The following is an 8,935-nucleotide window of genomic DNA, read 5'->3' as shown; positions in this document are numbered from 1 at the left end:
TCCTTCCTTTCTTTCTTTCTTTCTTTCTTTCTTTCTTTCTTTCTTTCTTTCTTTCTTTCTTTCTTTCTTTCTTTCTTTCTTTCTTTCTTTCTTTCCTTCTTTCTTTCTTTCCTTCTTTCTTTCTTCACATTGAAGGTGGTGTCTGAGATGAGTATTGGTACATGTTGTAATTACCTGGTGGAATATACTCTCCCTGATGGTAAAGTTTGTTTTATTTTGTCTTTGTGTTCCCACAACTTAGCACCTAGTAGGTAATGAATAAATGCTTGTTGGATCATAGACTTCGAGCTGGAAGGGTCTTTGGAGGGCATCTAGCCCCAGGATCCCTTATTTTCCAGAAGAACAAAGTGACTGTTCCACAGCAGTTAAATGTCTAGCACAAGACTACATAGACATGGATAGCAGAACCAGAATTCAAACTCGGGCCCTCTGGTTCCCAAACCAGCATGTTTTCCACTGTGCTATAATTCTGACATGCTCATCTGGGGGGGGGGGGGATATTTAAAACATATGACTTTCCATTAGTCGGTCAGTATCATCATCTTTGTATGGGGCAGAAATTATTCTGTCTGGATCCAACCTAAGAGATTCTGCCAACTCTTTCTTGTGGAAATTACTTTATAAGATCATGATTTGATCCAGCCCTCCCCAGTACACCCAACCCCTTCTACAACCCCCTCGAAGCTCCTAGTAATGTTCACGAATATAATCAATGTGGAATTTCCATTACGCATTCATTGTATTTCTATGGGGTTTTTAATTTTTTTTTGTTTGCTTGCTTTACTCTTCTATATTCATCCCATCTCCTCCAAGTGGTTTATCAGTGTTTCCGGGAGCTGGCGCAGGTGCCCAGCGAGCCAGCCATGTTCTTCCCACATTAGGAAGGACGTCTCAGGAATGGGAGGGGCATGGAGGGAAATTCAGCTTCGCCACCCAAGCTGTGTGACCCCAGCTGCTTTTTGTCGTCATTTGGGCCATCTGGGCAGCAGAGGGCCGTTAATTGGTGGGCCTCACTCTGAGGACGTCATGGGTGATGCAGACCAGATAGAGGGCCCAGAAAGTCCTTGGCATCTGCTTTGAGGGGAAAAAAAAATATTAGGAAATTGATCTGTCTACCAGATATTACAGCAAGCTGACCAAATCTGACCAAGCTCCCGTGGGCAGAATCGGTCCTACCCAAATCTAGAAGGCCTGGCCAGTTAATTCTTTATATGGTCATTTCTAATAAAGCATGAATAATAAGGCTCTCCTGTGATGAACAGTATGACAGCCACAGACGGATCACTCATCTGTGTCCCTGATTATCATATAAAATGAAAAGATTGGATTTAATTCTGTTGAATAAAAATTGACTAGTGGGTTCTAGACGTTGTGCTAGATTCTAAGGATTTAAAGTAAAATAGGAAATTATATTTGCCCTCGAGGAGTTTTTGTTTTACTCTAATCAGAACCATGGCCCATAAGAAGGAATCAAGTAATTCTCTATAAAAGGGAATAGTTGGGGGCAGCTGGGTAGCTCAGTGGAGTGAGAGTCAGGCCTAGAGACAGGAGGTCCTGGGTTCAAACCCGGCCTCAGTCACTTCCCAGCTGTGTGACCCTGGGCAAGTCACTTGACCCCCATTGCCCACCCTTATCAATCTTCCACCTATGAGACAATACACCGAAGTACAAGGGTTTTAAAAAAAAAAAAAAAGGAAAAAAAAAAGGGAATAGTTGGCGGAAGTTCAGAACGGGGTGCAGTACTCTATCCATTACACTTAATAACTTTGTATATATTATTTTTTATTCCACCTTAGAATCAATACTATGTATTGGTTTTAAGCCGAGGAGTGGTAAGGGCTAGTCAATGGGGGTTAAGTGACTTGTCCAAGGTCACACAGCTAGGCCAGATTTGAATCTAGGACCTCTTGTCTCTCAATCCACTGAGATACCCAGCTGTTCTCTATACATTACTTTTTTAAAGAGTTGTTTAGAAGGAATTCCCTCATTTGTGAACTCCCTACTTCAACAAAATGCCATTTCTAAGGCAAAAAAAAAAAAAGTCATTCTTTCTTAAGCACTTTAAAGCATTTTAGATATCTAATCCAGTACCTCAGCAATCCTGGGAGATGATCACTGAGCCTCAGTTTCTTCCCTGAAATGGGTATAATAAAATTTACATTCTCTACCTCAGGTTTATCATGGAAATCAAATGAGCTAACTCATATAAAGCTGTTGGCAGCACGAGATTATCAATAGAGTTATTATTCTGGCTATTATAGTAATAAACTATTCCTCTGATCCATGGCATGTAATTTCATCTCAGATCTCCTTTCAACTCTTATCAGCCTGTAATCTTGTACTTGACCTTCATTGACTCTCTATCTTGCTCTTGACTCTGTTGGCATAAATTTCAGCGAGGTGCTCAAGTTAACAATATTTATAATGGGATAAAGCACCGTATGAAGGGAAGCTGCCGGGTGTTTGTCCTGCCTTGGGACCTTTGATCTTTTGGCTGTAAATGTTCACTTCTACTTAGCAATAATCCTCTTCCTCTCACTTCAGATGGCACACCGAGCATGAATGTTTGAATCTGCGCTAACTCTGCGGTCCCTGTATGGGGAAACATGGAGTGGTGGCAGCCAGCCAGCAGCAAGATAGAAAAAGCTGAGGATGCCAAAGGGACTAAGGGGGAGCAAGTGTTTATTTGTTTGTTTTCCGTAGGGCTGCTATATAATTCAGAATCTGGATTTTAAGCCAGTGATCCTCAGGTCTTTCGTGTATATTGACTTTGAATTATCTCTCTTAAATAGAATTTCTTGGTGGAAGGTCTTTAGGGTTTCAGAATACATTGATCTTAGTCTCTCTCCCTTAAATGGAACTTTTTGATGGATGTTCGAAGGTCCTCAAAGTATGTTGGTCTTCAGCTCTCTCCCCATCTCTTTCCCTTAAATAGAACTTTTTGGTGGAAAGTTCTCCAGGGCTTTAGTTTATGGTGATCCTGAACTATCGCTCTTAATTGGAACACCTCAGTGGAAGGTTCCTTTGTCTTCTATCTATAATCACCTTTAATTTTCTCTCTTTGATGGAACTTCTTGGTGGAAGTTCTCAGGTCTTCAATATATGTTGACTTTCATCTCACTCACTCAAATGGAACTTATTGTTGGATGTTCCTAAGTCCACAAAGTATGTTGGTCTTGAGCTCTCTCCTTATCTCTTTCCCTTAAATATAACTTGTTGGTGGAAATTTCACCAGGGTGTTAATCTATGTTGATCATTGATTCTCTCTTAATTTGAACACCTCAGTGGAAAGTTCATCGGTCTTCTGTCTAGACTCACCTTCAATGGAACTTCCTGGTGGAAGTTCTCAGGTCTTCAATGTATGTTGACCATCTCTCCCTTAAGTGGAACTTTTTGGTAGATGTTCCTAGGTCCTCAAAATATGTTGGTTTTTAGCTCTCTCTCCACCTCTCTTTCCCTTAAATAGAACTTCTTGGTGGAAAGTTCTCCAGGGCTTTAGTTTATGGTGATCCTGAACTATCTCTCTTAATTGGAACACCTCAGTTAGAAGGTTTCTTGGTTTTCTATCTATAATCACCTTAAATTCCCAACCTTTGATGGAACTTCTTGGTGGAAGTTCTCAGGCCTTCCATATATGTTGACTTTCATCTCACTCACTCAAATGGAACTTCTTGTTGGATGTTCCTAAGTCCACAAAGTATGTTGGTCTTCAGCTTTCTCCCCATCTCTTTCCCTTAAATAGAACTTTTTGGTGGAAAGTTCTCCAGGGCTTTAGTTTATGGTGATCCTGAACTATCGCTCTTAATTGGAACACCTCAGTGGAAGGTTCCTTTGTCTTCTATCTATAATCACCTTTAATTTTCTCCCTTTGATGGAACTTCTTGGTGGAAGTTCTCAGGTCTTCAATATATGTTGACTTTCATCTCACTCACTCAAATGGAACTTCTTATTGGATGTTCCTAAGTCCACAAAGTATGTTGGTCTTGAGCTCTCTCCTTATCTCTTTTCCTTAAATATAACTTGTTGGTGGAAATTTCACCAGGGTGTTAATCTATATTGATCATTGATTCTCTCTTAATTTGAACACCTCAGTGGAAAGTTCATCGGTCTTCTGTCTAGACTCACCTTCAATTCTTTCCCTTCAATGGAACTTCCTGGTGGAAGTTCTCAGGTCTTCAATGTATGTTGACCATCTCTCCCTTAAGTGGAACTTTTTGGTAGATGTTCCTAGGTCCTCAAAATATGTTGGTTTTTAGCTCTCTCCACCTCTCTTTCCCTTAAATAGGACTTCTTGGTGGAAAGTTCTCCAGGGCTTTAGTTTATGGTGATCCTGAACTATCTCTCTTAATTGGAACACCTCAGTTAGAAGGTTCCTTGGTTTTCTATCTATAATCCCCTTAAATTCCCTCCCTTTGATGGAACTTCTTGGTGGAAGTTCTCAGGCCTTCCATATATGTTGACTTTCATCTCATACCCTTAAATGGAACTTCTTCTTGGATGTTCCTAGGTCCTCAATGTATGTTGGTCTTCAGCCCTCTCCCTTTCTCTTTCCCTTAAATAGAACTTCTTGGTGGAAAGTTCACCAGGGCTTTAGTCTATATTGATCTTGAATTCTCTCTTAATTTGAACACCTCAGTGGAAGGTTCATTGGTCTTCGGTCTAGACTCACTATCAATTCTCTCCCTTCAATGGATCTTTTTGGTGGAAGTTCCCAGGTCTTCCATGCATGCTGAACTTCAACTCTCTCCCCTTCTCTTTCCCTTAAATAAAACTTCTTGGTGGAAGTTGCAAAGAGGTAAATTTCAGCTTGAGGTCAGGAACAACTTCTTAATAATTAATAATATAAGATGGGCAGTGAGTCCCACCCTCCCATCCCCATCACTGGAGGTCTCTCTTGAGCAGAAGCTGATATCCGTTTCTGGGTTATATGTTACATGGTCACTAAGGTCTCTTTCTTTGATTTTCTTAATACTTATCTTTGCAGTGAGGTAGTACAATGGATACAGTATCAGGCCTGAAGTCAAAAGGACTCATGTTCCTGAATTCAAATCAGGCCTCAGAGACTTACTAGTTGTGTGACCCTACGCAAGTCACTTAACCCTGTTGGCCTCAGTTTCCTCAGCTGTCAAATGAGTTGGAGAAGGAAATGGAAAACTACTTCAGTATCTTTGCCAAGAGGGCCCCAAATGGGGTCACAAAGATTCAGATGTGACTGAAATGGCTGCCCCCAAATCCTTAACTTGATGGAACTTGTGAGTTATTGCCATTAACTCAATCAAAGAAAAGGGAGCCTCCATCATTTATTCTATTGAAGTATAAGTCCAGTCAAGTCATTTCTCTATTCAATAAATTGTAGTAGCTCCCAAACTCCTTTAGGATCAATGATAAATTCTTCTGTTTAACTCTTAGAGCCCTTCCCACCTTTCTAGTCTTTTTATACCTTATTGCCCTTTCCATATTTTATGATTTAATGACACGGACCTTCTTGCTGTTCCTCACACAACACTCTATCTCCCTATTACCTGCATTTTCTTTGATGTCTTCTGTGTCTAGAGATTTCTCTCTCCTGGCTTCTCTGGCTTTCCTGAAATCTCAATTAAAACCCTACCTTTCAGGGCAGCTATTTACAGCTTCCCCTTAGTGCTAGAGCACAGGGCTTGAAATCAGGAAAACCTCAGCTCCAATTCAGCCTCAGATACTTCTCAGCTGGGTGGCCCTCCAAGGAGCAGGGGGAAATGAAGTCGATAAAAAAATTACCTTCTGGAGGCAGCTAAGTGGGGCTCAGTGGAGAGATCTTCAGGCCTGGAATCCAGAAGATATGGATTCAAATCTGGAGTAAGACATTTCTCTGGTGTGGGATCCTGGACAAGTCGCTTAACCCCATTTGCTTAGCTCTTGCCTTTCTGTCTTAGAGTTATTACTCTAAGACAGAAAGAGTTTAAAGGGTTTAAAAAATACTTTCTGGGGGGCAGCTGGGTAGCTCAGTGGAGTGAGAGTCAGGCCTAGAGACAGAAGTCCTAGGTTCAAATCTGGCCTCAGCCACGTCCCGGCTGTGTGACCCTGGGCAAGTCACTTGACCCCCATTGCTTCTGCCTTAGAACCAATACACAGTATTGACTCCAAGATGGAAGATAGGGTTTAAAAAAATACTTTCTGCAGGAGGCCTTTCCTCAACCATTTCCCCACCTGCCAGTGTCTTCCTCACCTCTGTGCAATCTTATATTTGTGTATTTATTTGATGCGTACTAGGATAGTGGACGATATCAGGGATGCTCATCTAATCTTTTTGACCAGGAACACCTTATATGGACCTGGCTGGGGGTGGGGGTTGAGACAGATACAGTTGGGCAGGGGGAGGGTGGTGAGTAAATAAAAGATCCCAGTTGGTCCCCTTATACACATGTATATAGATATTATGTGTGTACATATGTATATGTATGTTTACATGTGTGTCTGTAGACTGAGTGCATATAATAGTATGTATGCATTCCATGCGTAGTATGTAGTGTATGTATGCATATACTATATTGTATAGGATGTGTAATAATGATATATAATATAATAATGTATATAATATAAACATGCATGTATAATCTATACTATGAAGTATATAACACATGGGTCCGTATATGTAAACATATATGTTAGGTCCCCTTACAAATATAAGCTTTATAAGGGTAGGGATTATTTCCATTTTGCCTTTGAGGGACAGCTGCATAGCTCAGGGGATAGAGTACCAGGTCTGGCGTTGAGGGGACCTGGGTTCAAATCAGACACTTTCTAGCTGTGTGACCTGGGGCAAGTCACTTGACCCCAATTGTCCGGGTCTTGCTCTTCTTCTATTGTAGAATAGATACTAAGACAGAAGGTAAAGTCTTTCTTTTTAATGCCTTTGTACCCCAAAGCTTGGCACATTGCTTGGCACATAGCCCATGAATGCATGCTTGGTTAATATCATATCTTCTATTTCTTTCTCTTCCCAGATGATTCAATTTTCAGATAAATCTCTGTTGAAGAATGTTGACATCCCCTTGACCTAAGGTAGAGGGGAGGGGACAAGAGGTATGGAGGAAGAAGGTCGCACTCCCAAGGAAGGGGAGAAAAGGTCACTTGGTGGGGATAAAGCTCTTTCAGGTTGACCAGCCGTCCCTGCAATGGGGAGCTTCTATGTCTTTCCCCAGAAGGTAGGAGTTCTGTTTGTCAATTTAATTAACCGCTCATCTTGATGCATCTCACTTAACACTTAACAGGCTATGGCAAAAAGCCAAGCAAATGCCCAGCCAAGCAAATGTTAGTGCTCCTTGGTGGACTGGCTTCTTGGGCCAATCTACCCGTAGGCAGGACTTATTTCTAGGATATGACTCTCTCAGGTGGCCTTGATACCAACTTCCCCCTTAGACATGGACTGCTACAGGGAAGTAGAAGTCCGTCTGTAGCTCTCCGTGGTGATTGCCTTGTCTTGCCTTACCTTTTCATCATTGCTTTCATTCCTCTCAACAAAGACTGTTTTTTTTTTTATTTGTTTGCTTTTAAATTCTTTTTTATTATTAAGATCTTTAAAAAAAATCCTTTACCTTTAAAACCCTTACCTTCCATCTTAGAATCAATACTGTGTATAGGTTCCAAGGCAGAAGAGTGGTAAGGGTAGGCAATGGGGGTCAAGTGACTTGCCCAGGGTCACCCAGCTAGGAGGAGTCTGATGCCATATTTCAGCCTAGGATTTCCCATCTCCAGGCCTGGCATTCTATCCCTGAGCCACATAGTTGGCCCTGCGTATTTTTTAAAAAAAATACAGTACTCTTTTTGGGGTGGGGTGTGTCACTACTACTCCTGCATCCCCTCCATCACTACCCACCCCCAAATAACAAAAGACCTTTTCTGTTAGCAAAATCAAACAGCAATAAATCCACATGGTGGGTGTCTCTGAAAGTGTATGTCTCCTTCCCTACCTCTAGTTCTTCACTCCTCTCACCAGAGATGTTCTAAACCAGGGGTCGGCAAACTTTTTGGCCGTGAGAGCCATAAACGCCACATTTTTTCAAATGTCATTTCGTGAGAGCCGTGCAGTGCTCACAGTGCGGCTCCTGTAACGGCGCCTGAAAAAAAAAAATGGATTTTATGGCTTCTGCAGAAAGAGCCACATCTGGCCCTCAAAAGAGCCAGATATGGCTTGAGAACCATATGTTGCCGACTCCTGTTCTAAAGTCTTTGATAGTTGCTTCCTTTTGTCATTTCATAAATTGTTCTCCAGAACTGCTCTATTTCACTCTGCTTTTGTTGTTACAAATCTTCTCAGGTTTCTCTGACTTCTGTCCTTTTGTTATGCTGTATGACCCAATCATACTCCATTATGTTCATAAACCATGACTTGTTCAGCCATTCCCTTTTTAACAGGTACCCTCTTTGGTTCTAGTTCTTTTCCAGAAAAAAAAAAAAGTCAATCTGAAGAGTTTTGTACATAAAGGTCTTTCTTTGATTGTGTTGAGATTATAGTTCTAGTAGGGGGGGACAGTCAATAGCATGTCAGGCCTAGAGTCAAGAAGACTCATTTTCCTGAGTTCCAGTTTGACCTCAGACATTTACCAGCTGGGTGACCCTGGGCAAGTCACTTAACCCCATTTACCTCTGCTTCCTCATCTGTAAAAGGAGCCAGAGAAGGAAATGGCAAATTATTCCAGAGGTCAAGAAAAGCGCAAATGGAGTCACAAAGTGTTAGACATCACTGAAACAAATGAAAAATGTGGTACCATCCTCAACAAACACTTAAGATGGGCTTTGAAGGAAGTATAATTGCTCTTCTATCCATTGAAAAAGCATATGTGCCAAGGACTGTGCGAGGTCCAGGGGAAACAAGAACAGAAGTGAAACAGTTCCAGGAGAAGGATATTCAAGATAGACAGATCAAGTGGGGCAATGTTACCAGTCTTTTTTTTTT

The sequence above is a fragment of the Gracilinanus agilis genome, chromosome 1 (assembly GCF_016433145.1).
Source record: "Gracilinanus agilis isolate LMUSP501 chromosome 1, AgileGrace, whole genome shotgun sequence".
Lineage (NCBI taxonomy): Eukaryota > Metazoa > Chordata > Mammalia > Didelphimorphia > Didelphidae > Gracilinanus > Gracilinanus agilis.
This window is presented reverse-complemented; position numbering follows the sequence as displayed.